Source organism: Agelaius tricolor, unplaced genomic scaffold (genome assembly GCF_023055355.1).
Source record: "Agelaius tricolor isolate 1412-34295 unplaced genomic scaffold, bAgeTri1.0.p SCAF_17, whole genome shotgun sequence".
Lineage (NCBI taxonomy): Eukaryota > Metazoa > Chordata > Aves > Passeriformes > Icteridae > Agelaius > Agelaius tricolor.
This window is the reverse complement of record NW_027269277.1, coordinates 7,914,649-7,928,941: the sequence shown is the minus strand read 5'-3', so window position 1 is coordinate 7,928,941 and position 14,293 is coordinate 7,914,649.

Here is a 14,293-nt window from a genome sequence, read left to right as displayed (position 1 = left end):
TGGTGCCCATCTCTGTGCACTGCTGAGCCCTTGCTGATCCTGTCCCTGCTAACCTAAAAACATAGCCCTGAGCCAAAGAGATAAAGTCTGGTGCTCTTCAGAGGTGGGCTTTTTTTTAATAAAGAGAGCAGCTGAAAGACACAGACAGAAGAGCTCCAGGGAACATAAAAAAGATCATGAAACTGCCATCTTCTAAAATTAACCACAGACCCTATGAGTTCTCTCACTTTTTGTGGGAGTAGTGGGGCTTTTTGGAGTGGATTTTTTTTTCATTTATTCTATTTAATCTTTTTTGTTAGTTTTGCGTGACTGAATGAATCTAAACAGCCTTTACTGAACAGAAATGCCAAGACTGTCTTCTAACCAGAGGGCATTTAACTCTCTAGTAACACAAACAAAGGGGTTTTTTAAGTCTGTAATTAACAGAAGTGATATTGCACTAAATAGATTTTTGTGGTGATCTGGAACAAAAAGGTCATGATCCAAAATAAAACAAAAAAACCCTTATAATTAAATACCAAACTACTGATATAGTGTTGAACAATTAGTGATAGAGAGAGCATAGAGGCTCCTGGCTTAGAAGGCAGCCTATGGCTGCAGGAACTTTCATTGACACTGACACTCTCATAGGAAAATGTTCAAATTTTATACTCTCAATAGCATGGCAGCATTATCACAGGAGCAGCTGTGGCTTTGCCTTCCCTTTAATGATCTCAGGTATAAAAGTAATAATGATGGACTAGTTAATTGCAGCTTTCCTATTCAGTAGTATAAAAGATCCTACTCTGCTTTAATTTTAATGTCAAAAGGGGGAGATAGAGAATGAAAAGACACCTAGGTAAGGAGCATACAATTTTGCTAAACATAATCCATGGCTTTACCAGCCCCCAACTGGCACATGTAGAAAAGAAGATATTTCATGCAAATGGGAAGCCCATTTCCTTCCAGCAGTCGATACCCAGCTCGTTCAGCAGGGCCATTACCTGCCTTTCCAGATGCCAGTGTGGGAGTTCTGCATTTCATCTCCTCCCACACAATGGCTACAGCCCCCAGTCTGCTCCCTTTGGTGCCAAAAGGGCTTTTGCCCTGAGCTGTGCAGGCTCCTCTGTGCAGATGCTGTGTCTGCAGGTGCAGACCCACCTGAGCACAAGTTCAGGAGATGTGGGAGATCAAGCAGAATCACTCTAGCAGGGATTTCAGTTTTGCCTACCCCATCTTCATCACAGAGGAGTCTCAGCAAAAGGCTCACAGCGTTTCCCCAAAACTTCTGTGTGCAGATATTTATGAGGGCAAGATAACAGCAGCAGGGAGCCCAGCTCAGCCCAAACCAATGCAAAAATGAGCCTCCCTTTTGCTTTCAGAGTAGCCTCCCCATCTCTCTTTGTTGTGTATCTCAGCTGAGCTAACCCAGCACAGTTTTCAGATTTTGCCCACACTGTAATTGTTCAGGGCCCCATTATCTGGGGATATGGGACATGCTGCCCTCAGCCCCCTAAGAGCTTACAAAAATATTAATGCAAAATATTTTGTTTGCCTTTGCTTCATTTGGTTTCACCTTTCAGCCTTACTTCAATGAGCTGAAGGCAGAAGGGAGCAGCCCTGAATTTGACCTGGCCTCAGCAGCACAGGAGATTGCTCTGGGCAGAGCTGCAAACACAGGGTGACCCTGCTGCTGCCAAAGCCCAGCCCCAGAGGGGCTCAGCCATGGCTGATCTGAGCTCTGCTCCCACCCCCAGGGCCTGTGGTGATCCCCCTGTGCCTGCTCAGCCTGGCAGGGAGGGAGCAGCCCTGTTCCCCCCAGTTCCTTGGCTCACACAGAGCGTGGGTGGGAGGTGAGCCCCTGGCACAGTAGGGTGAAGGAGGCTCCTTCCAAGAGGGAATTGGGATGGTCACAATCTGTGCTGTCCTAGGGGAGCATGCAGTGCTCTTTCTAGCTGAATGCAGATTCTTCATCACTCAAAAACCATGAAGAATTGTGGCATGAAATACCCTGGGAAAAATTCTGCATCCTATTTACACCTGCCACCATTAGCTGAAAATTATTTTCCATAGGTGAGAACACTGAAGTTTCATTTTCTGTCAAAAATATCAGCAACATTGCTAAACCTTACAGATGAGCATTCTGCCAAACTCTACAAAAAGGAAAATACTTTTTGAGAGGTGAGGATGCTCTGGGAAAGGCAGGAATGCTAGCAGGTCACTGCTCAATGTCAAACCCCCTGCTGCTTATAAGGGGCAATTAACTAATTGCTTCCTAACTAATTGGTAATAGTAATTAGTATTAGTAAGTACTAATAGTTACTAATTACATGCTAACTTATATGCCTTATGGACTTTTAATAAGAAATAAATAATAATCATCTCTTGAGAATCTTTTTTGAAAGTCTGAGTTTTATCCTTAGCTTTAAGCACTCTTCAATCTTTAGCACAGCTCATAGCAAGAGGCTTCAGAAAGGGGAGCACAGTCCCCTTTGGGATGGCTGTGCCTTTCAAAGGAGAAGGGGAGTTCTAAACAGAAAAACATAAAATAGAGCATTCAGGAGCATTTTAAAATGGAGGGACTGGGACACCCTGGATGGCAAGTCAGGTACAAAACAAGCCAGCCTTCTGCAGACAATATGCTCTGTGTCTCCCACTCTCACCTCATCAAAACCACAATAAAATTAACATTTTGCAAAATCATCTTTGCAATAAAAGCTCTAGAATAGGGTCTTCTCCCTTGCCCTTGGTGGCTGCTGTCAGGCAGGATGGGCAGCAGCAGAAGAGGGGGAGGAAGAGAGAAGCACCACGTCCCACTTTGCTCCAAGCAGAAACATCCTTCTTTAGAGGGGTCAATAGATGCTGCTCATTTTGGGTTCACATCCCACTCACCAGCCCCTTAGCCATTCTGGAGTTGGCCAGCTCCTCTCCCTAGCTCTCAGAAATGTCTGTGTATTTCTCATTTTGTTCCAGCATAGGACAGAAGTGGCTTCTAAAGCCCCAGCTGTGCCCATAAAGCAGAGCCAGGCAGCTCCATGCACAGCTCCACTCATGTTTCCCTGCACCACGAGGAGAGAGATGGCACAGAGAAATTATAACCAACTCCCAGGCAGTCTCCCCCAAATGGGCTTTGCAATGACAGTAGAGTATTTTGAAAGTAAAACAGAGTGTAGCAAGAATTTTGTAAGTTTTGCTGAACACCCAGTGGCCTTTAGCAGCACAAGGCAGGGGAACAGACTGGCAGGGGGTGTATGAAGTGAGCAAATTCACTTGGCTTCACGTGCTGTCTATGCAACAGAGATTTTTAACAATTCAAAGCTGCCCACTCTCCTGTCATATGAAAGTTCAGCTGTTTTCCCCATTTCAGGATGAATCACAGGGTGATGAATTTGCCTGCTAGCTAAGGGCACAATCCAGCACTGGGCTGGCTGGCCCCTAGCTCTGCCCTGAACCCCACCAGCTTTGTTAAGACCTTCTGAACTGAGTCAACATGCAGGGCTGGGATTTTTGTGCTGGCTCCCACAAAGCAGACTTATTTCCTTTTGAAATTTTCCAGCTGTGCATTTGAGAAAGATTAACCTGTGTTTACTAGGTGGAGGAAATGAGACAGACAAATGGATGTCTCTGCCTGATGCCAAGAGATCTCAGGTGGCCTGTACCAACAGAGGCTGCAAATCCACAGCCAGACAAAATGTCATCTGTATTACTCAGCCTCTGACTATGGGAGCATTTAGCATGTAAATTTGCTACAGTCAGAGCAAAGGCTTTCCTGATCGATCCAGTTTCACACAGAACTAAAAAGAGCAAAGAATTCAAAAGTGGTAAATTCCCAGTCTGTAATTCTGGGCAGTTCCCAGAAGCAGCAGAAGGGAAGGGACCTGTCAGAGCAGACTGGTGACCTGGTAGATCACCTTCCACGTGGTGCTGAAATTGCTCTGTGGTTTTGGATACAGACCTGGTTCACTGGCACCACAAATGCTCTTGGCTCCTGCACAGCCAGAACATGACTTGAGGGGTGGAATCCCTGCTGATCCATAAGAAAGGAGAAAACCTGTTGAAATCCCATGGAATCAGGAATCACAGCATCAGGAATCAGGACACACACTGCCAACAACCTTCTCATTCCTGTGAAGCAACTGAAGTAGTTTCTCCTAGCTGTGTCTGCCTTTCTCTGGCAAATGCATCATGAACCTTCCTGTCATTTGCTCATAAAATTGTTCAGTCAAGATTTCCATACAGCTGGCTTGAGTGCATCCTTCCTATCACATTTATATGTGCAAATGAATGGCATTATTGATGCAAGCAAGGGGATAAAATGTCACTGAAACAAGTTTAATTAAAGAGAAAGTCTGAAGTTGAGCAAGACTTAGCTAAACTGAGACATATTGATTAGCTGAGCTAACAGTTTTAATTATTATAAGACAGCCACAAGTTTGCTTTGATATTGAACATAGACAATCCTTCAGATCACATTATCACATCTTTCTGACATTTCCAATCACTTGGGAGATTGCTTAGGCTAAAACCAACAAAAGACAACTGCAAGTGAGCAGAGGTCTCCAACCCAATGTGGGCAGAATTCCTGTTCTAGATGGAATTCAAACAGATGCTCCTGCAGAGCCCCCTTCAGTGGGGTAAATAAGTCAGAGCCATCTGTGTGAAAACTGGCCCCTTGGAGCAAGACAGCAATGGCTGAATGGCTTAATTCCTGTAATTATACAGCTAACACATATTAAAAGTATTTTTTAAAAAATTTAATCTTCAAGCATTCTAGAATTTGAAATCAATTTAAAAAAAAAGAAGGACGACAAAGGGGGGTATACACTCATCCTAGATTCATAAATGGTGTGGAGAAGGGAAACAAAATATAGTGGGATTTTGTTTTTTCTTTTAACCTTTGTACAAACCAGGGTTTGGGCAGTTAGCAGCACCATTCCTGAACAGATAATTCATCCACAAGGCCCTTCTGCCACTATCAGCTTCTCAAGGGAAGGCTATTTCTCCCATCTTGCACCATGAGACAGCCCTGAATGCAAGTTAATATTTTTGGGTAAAGTTTTAAAATTATCTTATCCCAGAAGAACAGGTCACTTTCACCAAAGTTCACAGAAATTTTCTTTACTTCATCTCCCTCGTTTTCAAAGCACTCCCCCAAATGAAGATATTGCCTGCACATTTGCTCCACATCACACTTGTGACACTGCAGATATTGAGTGATAAAGGAGCACCAAGGGGAAAGGGAGCAGGAGGACTCGGAGAAAGTTTGATCATCTGAGAGGATATATCCAGCTGAGAGTTGATGCTGGTGAGAGAAGAGAGGCAGAGAAATGAGTCCAACCTCTGCACCACAGATGCCATTTAATCAAAAGGAAACTGCTTCCCATAAATTGCTTCAATGTCCTGAACAATCTGATAAACAATGAGACTCAGAGCATAAATACAAGAACAGGTGAGACTTTTAGTCATGGCAAACTCCAGCACAAGAGCAAAAATATTCAGGGCAAATGCTGCCTAAGCAGAACAGGAGAGATAGCATCAGATGTGAAGAGCTAATTGAAATTATCCCAGTGTAGCTGAAATAATTAAGTTGAAGCTTAGTTCTAATAGGAGCTAATTCTCCTCTGGGGGAGGCTGCCCTCCAGTGCCAGCTGGGCAGTGTCCCCTTGACCCTGCCAGCCCCCACTGCCACACAAACCCACCCACCTCACCCACCCTCTGCAGTGCCACAGACTGGGCACTGCCTTCCCAAGCTTCAGCCCCTGCTCACCTCTGGAATCTGAGGGCTCTGGAGCTCAGGTCAGAAGTTCCTGCACAGCACAGAGCTGGGGAGAAGGGGACAGCAGCAGAGGCTGGTCCTCATCACCCCAGTGGGTGCCAGAAGGCAGCAAAGGTGTTCAGGCACCCACATCTGCTTTTGGGGCTGGGGAGTTCAACTGCTGCCTCTAGAAAAGGTCCTCCTACCTAAAGCAAGGGTGCTGCAGCAAGGGCAAACCCAGCAGGACCTCTGTTCACTGGTGATTAATAACAAATAACATTACAAAGAGCTGGCTCCCTCCACCTCCCGAGGAAGAGGCTCCTGTCACATCCCTCTCTTTTCACCCTTGTTTCTCACTTGCCATTTCACCCCCAGCCCCCAGCAATAACAAAGCCATCATTTCTCTCCACACCTGAGGCTCAGATTAATTCCTCACAGCTCTTCCCTCAGTCCCTCAGCTCCTGCTTGTATTTTCCCAGTAATCTGCTGGAGCCAGAGGGACAAAGCCACCTGGTTCTCATCTCCACGAGGCTGCTCCATCCTGCCCTGTGGTCAGCTTTGGGTCTTGGCTGGCAGAAGCCCAGAACTGAATGGTCTGCAGGTTGTGGTGATGGGGAGTGATTGTACTTCAATCAGCAGCCAGCCCTGTGAAGATCAGCAGCTTTGATTTTGCTTGGTAGGAGAAAGAGAAGTTAGAAATATTCTAGCCTTGATCCCAGCTGGTCAGGTAAATTTTCAAAAGATGAAATAGAGCCAAGATTGTGTTAGGAAGTAGACTTTTGTGGTTTTTCCCCCCAGACTGAACAGAGTGCTCAGTGATATTGTAAATAATATGTTGAAGGCACCTGAACTGCAGTTCACAATCATAACCCAAATGATGCTCTGAGCTGGTACAGAGGACAGACTCCACCAGACAAGGAGGTTTTGCAATGAGAAATTGCACTTTAAAGGACATCATTATAGTCACTGCATGAAGATGAGAGGCTGGATCCATATTTAGTTACATCGCTGAAAAACAGCTCAGAAAGTGCTTCCAGATGATGAGAGAAACCAGAGATGGAGAGGGGGTACAATCATGTCCTCAGCATGAGAGGGGGGAGCTGCTCTGCACAGGACAGTGAAGGAGCAGCCATGGACAGGATTCCAGCCTCATCTCCTCTGAAACCCCTGTGTGCTGCTCACACTCTCCATGAATGGTAATTCAAGTGCAGGCTGAGTCCTTGTTGGCTTCCCTTGGCTAAGTCAAGAGAGCTAAAACCCATTCACAAGTACTCTTACAGTGCAGTCACTGCTGTTTGTACAGCAGAGCCAGGAATAAAACATCTCAGAGTCAAGAATTCAAGGAGCCTCAAATCCCCCATGGTGGCAATCAGGCTGATCTCAAGCTCATCTTTTCCTAACTGAAAGTTAAATTCAAAAAGTTTACAACTAATCTGTCCTCTCTCTTCAAAACAACACAATTAGAAATAAAAATTCTTTCCTGCATGTGACTTTAGCTTTTTACCTCCATAACTACAAGGCAGAGCTGAGCTTTCTGCAAGGCTGAACTTCCCCTGATTTCCAGGTACCCAGGCTGCTCTCTCCTAGGAAAAGCTTGCTGTTCTTTTTGCTAAAATCCAGGCAGTAAGGGCATCCCAACATAACACATTACAACAGAACATTTCTGGTATTCAGTTATTGCAAAGAAACAGATCTTGAGTCTCAATGTTAGCTGTATGGTTGCAGGAGAGCAAACAGCTGCTAAAATTAATGATATCCACACTCTTTCCTTCTAAGTTTTGGGCTTTCCACAAATAAAAGATCTTCCATTAAAAATTTTTAGTCACTTGAACTTGCATCTTTTCATTTTATCTATAATTTTCTTATTGTTACTGTATCCTGAGTTTTTCCTTACTAGGGATTCTTTCCACCACACCATGCTCCATGTCGAATCCTGCTTTGAAGACATGATACACCAAATGTCATAGTACCACACAGGATACCTGTCTAATAGACTTTCACTCCTTTCATCTTCTTTCACATCAAAACACAAAGTATTTCCAAGCACTTTAGAAAGCCAGCATGGTCTCTGCAGCACACCAAGATCAATCTACAATTTTAATGTAGTTTTGTCAAAAAATATTAATGCACTTAATGGCAACATAATGAGGCAAGGCTTAACCCAGCTGCATGAAAATTAGAGCAGATGAATATTATTTCACAGGATCTAGTCCTTCAGGAAAGCAGTTACTTGCCTGTCTGCATGCCAAATTTGAAGCTATGGTTCTCTCTGATGTGAAATTCTACTTTCTGATCTAAAAAATCTACATCTGACATGAAGAATTTGAGCCAACTTGATTTGCACTGATAATCTGTGGCTTTCAAGAAGTTGCCATGTGGACCATCTATTGGAATCATCAGAAAATCCTGGGAGGGGGTAAAGGACATAAAAGCCTCTCTGGACTATGTTTTCAGGTGAAGAGTGCTGTACAGAGGCCATGTCCCTGCATTTCATTCTTTGCCATTTTCAAAGGTGGGATAAATCCTTCCCACACTGTGCTTGTGTTACTTCAAATCACCTCACTTCCATTCCTTTCCCTTTTATTTCTGCCTTTGTATATTTTGGAGGCTTCTCAAGTCCTTGATATCCATACCCTGCAGCCTTCCCCACTTTATCCCACGTGAGTTCCCCAAAAAGAAAGGTGGGGTGGTCTTTGCTGTCTTTGCTCTCCAGGAGAGCTTGACTCTCTCCATGTCCATCACACAGTGAACTGAAAAGCCCAAGTAATGCTGTAAGCCAGGCAAATGCCCTGAGACTCCTGGATCTATTTGTTTTCCCACTGCTTCATTTAATTCATGAAAACTGCAGGATTTCACAACAGTCCTTTCAAGCACAATAATGCTCCAGATAGAAAGGCAAGCACAAGCAATGAGAGGGAATTTTGTGCACCAGAGAAAAGAAACGGCAATAACAAAGCAACGCCCTGAAAAAAGGACAATTATAAGCAGCTGAAAAAGCAGGAAAGAAAGTGAAAAATGCTGGTGATGGAAGTGAGAGTGCAGCAGAGCAAACCCTTGCCAGCTGGGGGATGCCACAGGGCAGGGAGGTCAGCACACAGGAGCTGGCTGGTCTCTGCTCTGCAGGTTTCTGCCCTGGCTGTGAAAAAACCTCTTCCTGCCAGAACAGTAAAACTGGCCCAAGAATGCACCCCTCATGGTGTGTCTGCCCAGGCACCTCCAGGAGGGCACATGCAGTTCTGCTCCATCTACCACAGCAGCTCTGCAAAGGGACCAGAGCCCTCTAGTGCCTCCAGCCATCACTTCAGACAGACTTCCTTGGCTCTCCAACCAACCATGGGAATGTCATTTATAAATAACCCATCAATTATCCATTTGCTAAAATGGCAGAGTCAGTTAGACACCTCCTGGGCTGTCTGGGTCAGTGAAACATTTCCAAGTGGATGGGTGCAGCAATGGATAGTTCTTCACATTTTCCATCTTTGTGCCTGTGGGAGTAGGAGCCTCATTCTAGAACTGGTTTTATTCTCTTCTGTTTGCTTTTCATATTTAATTTCAGGTTCAGGACAAATTTAGCCTAAGTCCTTATGTGCACTAAATGCATTTTTTCTGCTGCTAAATTATTAGTTGTCTTTCATCCCATGCTGCCTGGTAAACCCAGAGTGAGCTACTTGCTGTTCTCCATCCTGAATCCAAGAGCATTTTCTTAATGGTTCTACACCCAAATGTTCAGCAAAGCACAGAGACAGTGTCATTGTCTGGGAGAATGCCCTTGATCCAGGTCTGCTGCCAGCTGCTGCATGTGCTGCTCTTCGGAAAAATCTGATTTAATGAATGTAAGGCAGCCTCCCACAGGAGCCACAGTGCCACCAGCCAGCCCCAGCTGCCACCTCCCTCTGAGCATTACCCACACAGAGGCACCAGGACCCAGCAGGATGGGCACCTGGTCTTCTTCTTAAGGAAAACTGGCAATAAATTGACCAGGACATGAACTTTCAGCTGGATTAACTCTTAGCTATTTCACATTTCTAAGAGTGTTCCTTTCCTTTCAAAAGCTACAAGCAGGCTACAAATTCACCTCCTGATGTCCCTTCTGACATCCTTGCTTAGCTCTGGAGGTGAGTTGAACTTCTGTGCTGTTCATTCTTGGTTCCTTTTGTTCTTCATTAGGAACCTATTCTTCTTTGAAATTTCTTATTTTAAAAACAACAAAAAGCTGAAGTTTTGTAAGACTGGGAAAACTTTCATCTGTTCAAGACAGCACAAAATGGAAGCTCTGTCCAAGTCAAAACAATAACTCTTAGATTTATCTTTTAGGAGCTGATGGAAGACCCCACAATTTCTCATCCCTTCAAAACTGAGATTTAAAATCTGGACAGTGATGTCTCTAAAATGGTTGCATTATTAACTTCTGCATTATGACTATTTGCTAAACTACAGCTTATTTCCAACAACAAGCATCTTTTATTAAGGAACTCAACTTCTATAATCAAGAACCACCCACTACAAAATGAATGAAGTGTGTTCTCCAAAGACACAATTGCTTTCTCTACCAGTGTTGTGCCTCAACAAAATGGTAATACATCCCTGACATGGCAAAGATGGCTCTGGAAAAGAAATATTATATTCTATTTATTTATTGCAGACAGATGAAATCGTTTGTTAAATTAAACGTCTTACAGAACGTTTAATTTAACGTTAAACGTCAAAGTCTTACAGAGTATTAAATAGTGAACAAACAAACCTAATGGACCAACACTAAAAGCAGAGTCCTCCTTCCAAACTGTCAGCACCAGCTGCAAACTTCATTTCATTCAGAAGAAACTGAGTTAGCAAAAGTATGAAAAAGGCTACACTCTTCCCTCTTTCCAAACAACAGTTAACTCCTAGTAAATAAAAGGTAGAAGAAATTATCAGATTGCTGACAGCATCTCTTCCCCACCATTGATGAGAAAAGATAGTCTGGTTTGCTGTCATTTCTTTAAGAAGCTCTTGAATTCTGGCAGAAGGATCTGCAGGATGAATTTGCTCTTTTCTACAGTTTTTGCTTTAGTGTTGGCCAGGTTAGGTGGCATGAGGTGAGCACAGCTGGGCACAGCTAAACCTCACCCCAGGTTTTGTTCCAGGCTTGGAAACACCTCCACACAAACCATGGATAATGAGGGCTTCCTGCCATCCCTCCTGTCCTGGGGATCCTGCTCTTGGCACCAACTGAGAGACTTTGGTGGGGGGATTTGATGAGAAAAATTCACTGCAAGGCAGCAAACGCTGTATGAGCCAAAAACCCCTCATCTTTATGCATGCAGAGAGATTTGAGGAGATGCCCAGGTGCTCCTGTTGTTTCTGGGGGGATGAATATCTGGAGCAGACAGTTGTGTGAAATGTTGTAAAAAAATTCAGGAAAAAGAACTTTTCTTTTCTTGTTTGACCTGGAATGAACAAATGGACTCACCTGCACTCTGCTGTCCAGACTCTGGGTGCAACTTGCACAAGGCAGCAATATCAAAGATCTGCACATTTGTCAATTCTAAACATGTATAGGACTCTTAGCCCTATTTGGCCCAAGTTTACACTGCCAAGCTTTGCTCACAGAACAGCAGAAACAGGGATGAAATTTGTAGAGGCTGTATGACATAGATGTTTCAAACCAGGTACTAAAAAACTCCCCATAAGATTTTTTATTTGTCTTCTATAAAAGCTAGGCTCTTATTCCCCCTCTCTGTGAGCCTTGCCCACCTCCTGGCACTCTCTGGCAGTAGATCTTGGCCAGAGCTGGGAGCTGTGCTGGGCAACACCACCCCTGAGCTTTGTGAGCCACAGCAGCGGGCTGGGAGATTTGCATTTGGACTCACAACACAGAGAAGTATTTTTGAAAAGTTCCTTGACTGAACTACGAAACTTCCTTTTCTTCTTTTGTAAGCCTGTGATAGTCTTACAGAGAACAGTTAAACCCCATAAAATTTACTTTGTGTATCTCAGTGATGCACTGGGACATAGCACCCTCTATTAACAACACAGTGATCAGATCCAGAGAAGATCAGCCAATATTCCCAGCTAGGAAACAAAAGATACTGTCCCCACCTTACATGGCTTAGTCTTTTCTCTGCCTCCATGGAGGTTAGGGATGGAGCTGTACCTTTTTTTTTTTTTAATATGACTGGATGTGATGAAGATCTACTTTTTAGTGATTGAACCACTGCATTTTGAAAGGCAGATTTTTCCTCTATTTTTGCCACTGATAAAACATTATTATGTTGTTTGTAGGAATTATGGTTTTTATCTTCCTGTCAACAAAATATGCATGCAAATAGACTTAGATTATTTATGGAGCAACATCAAATTAAACTGCTTGTATAATGACTTAAAACTGGTTATCACCATCCTGCATAATATCTGTTTAAACACACCACTTGCAACAAGCTTTGCTAATCAAAGGAGGAAACAAAAACACAATGTCACTAATTTTATGCATGCCAAAGAGTGCTGCTCCCCTCTGAGCAGTGCAGTGCAGGAGAGGGAGGCTGTTTTTACCAATATGTACTCTTCAGCCTCCACACAGCCCTTTGAAGAGTCCTGTATTGGCCAAATTTCACAATATAGGGCTCAGACACATCTGAAAATCTTATGTAGACTTTCAGGCTTATTCTCTTGCTCCTGCCACGAGGTACAGAAATCTTGTGTGGAGGCTGGGAGCTGCAGGAGCAGGGTCTCTACAGATCTATCCTTTCTACAAGCTTTATCCAGATTTGGGATGGGAGATCCAGGACAACTGGGATTATTCAGTCACACCATGGAGCATTTCAAACACCCACAAACCACGTGGAGCATGGGAGGGTAATGGGCAAAGGCCACCTGCCAGACCCTGGGACAGCCACCCCATGGCCCATCTGAGCTGGCCAAGGAGCAGCAGCAGGTCTGTGTGGCTGGGATATTGTGCAGGTGGATCCTCTTCACACCCATTATCTCTTGTTGCCTACACCACCTCTCCCACCAGCCAGTGGGGTTCCTCAGCATCACATTTGGCAGAGCAGGGAGGGTTTGCAGCACCTCAGCTGCCCTCCTGAGCTTGGCATTAGGCTGCTTTCCCAATCCTCACATTTTGGGCTGCTCTTCCTGGCTCGGCCTCACCTGCTCGCATCAACTGAAAGCCATTATCATCACCAAGTGCTTCAGAAATTGCTTTTGTCAGTAATAAAGCTGCATTCCGGCTGCCTTTCCTCTGGCCAGAGCTACAATGCAAGCTGCAAGGAGCCTCACCCTGACACCATGAAAGCCACCTCTATTCCTACCTGAATTTTCCTCTGCGGTCACTAAAAAACCACAGCAACAAAACAAACACAGCGGTCACTAAAAAACCACAGCAACAAAATAAAACAAAACCTGCACCCACTGCCTGAGCAGTTGGGGTCTGCATGTGAGGTGCACCAGGGACACAGACTCTGAGCAAGGAGAGGCTGCTCAGCACCTGTAGGGCAGTCCTCATCACACTGGAGCATGTGAGAATCTGACAGGAAATAAATTGGAGTTTCACTCAACCATTTAGAAGTGTTAGAAACTCCCCAGTGCAGGTCATTTAATTTGGTAAGGAAAGAAAAATAGAGGTGGATTATTTTTTTCCTGCCTTCCTGACTATTTTTTCCTCTTAGGCTCACTCTGGTGGTGATGGAGTTGCTAATGCTATGGAGTAACTGTGGTGTCTCCAGTCCTCAAAGGAGGAAATTACCTCTTTTTCTGCAAGCTCCTGTTTTTTCTGAACAGTTTAATGATACTGGGTCTAGAACGTTGCTGCCATTTACTCATAGAAGAAAGCAGCAAATTCTTCCCAGTTTTATCTGTTCTTCATCACAGCTACAGCTCTGGTTTGTGTCCCTCCTGTACCCAAAACATTGCTCCAGTTGAAGGGCAGGTGATCCCTTGTACAACTGGTGCCTGTGGCCAGTGTGGATTAGGCAGGGCAGGCAGGTGAGGAGGTGCAGAGCCCTCCTGTCCTCCTGAGGTCTTCTTCTGTCTTCACCTCATGCATGCTCCTACTGGAAAGAGAAGGAAGAAACCAACCCTCATTTCCAAAACACTCATTGAACAGGAAGAGCAGTGAGAAACTTAAAAGATTTTTTTCCGTCAAAAGGGAAAAGACCGAGGGAAGGAAAAACAGAGGTGCTTAGTGGATCCTACACAAACTCAGTTTTGCACCAGCAAACACCTATTTGGAATGAGAACAAGTCCTGCCCTCAGAGCCTGCCTTCTGTTCAGAGCAAATCTGCTTTCTCAACATTTCCCAACAATATTATGGATTCACTGAACTTTAAAAGTCATTAATCAGCACAGGCATCAGAAAAGGAGTGGTTCTGAGGGCATTTCCTGACTGGCAGTCTCCCCTGAAACCCACCTGGGTGCACTGCTCCTCTCACCATCCTCATGGATAGGTGAGAGTATTTCTAATAATGCCTGCCTGCTCCTTGGGTATGTAACAGATGATCTGTCTCTAACAGCTACAAAATTTCACCTGCAGGTGTAAAATGAACCAATGTCAAACTCCTCTATTTGAGACAAGAGGTATTGATT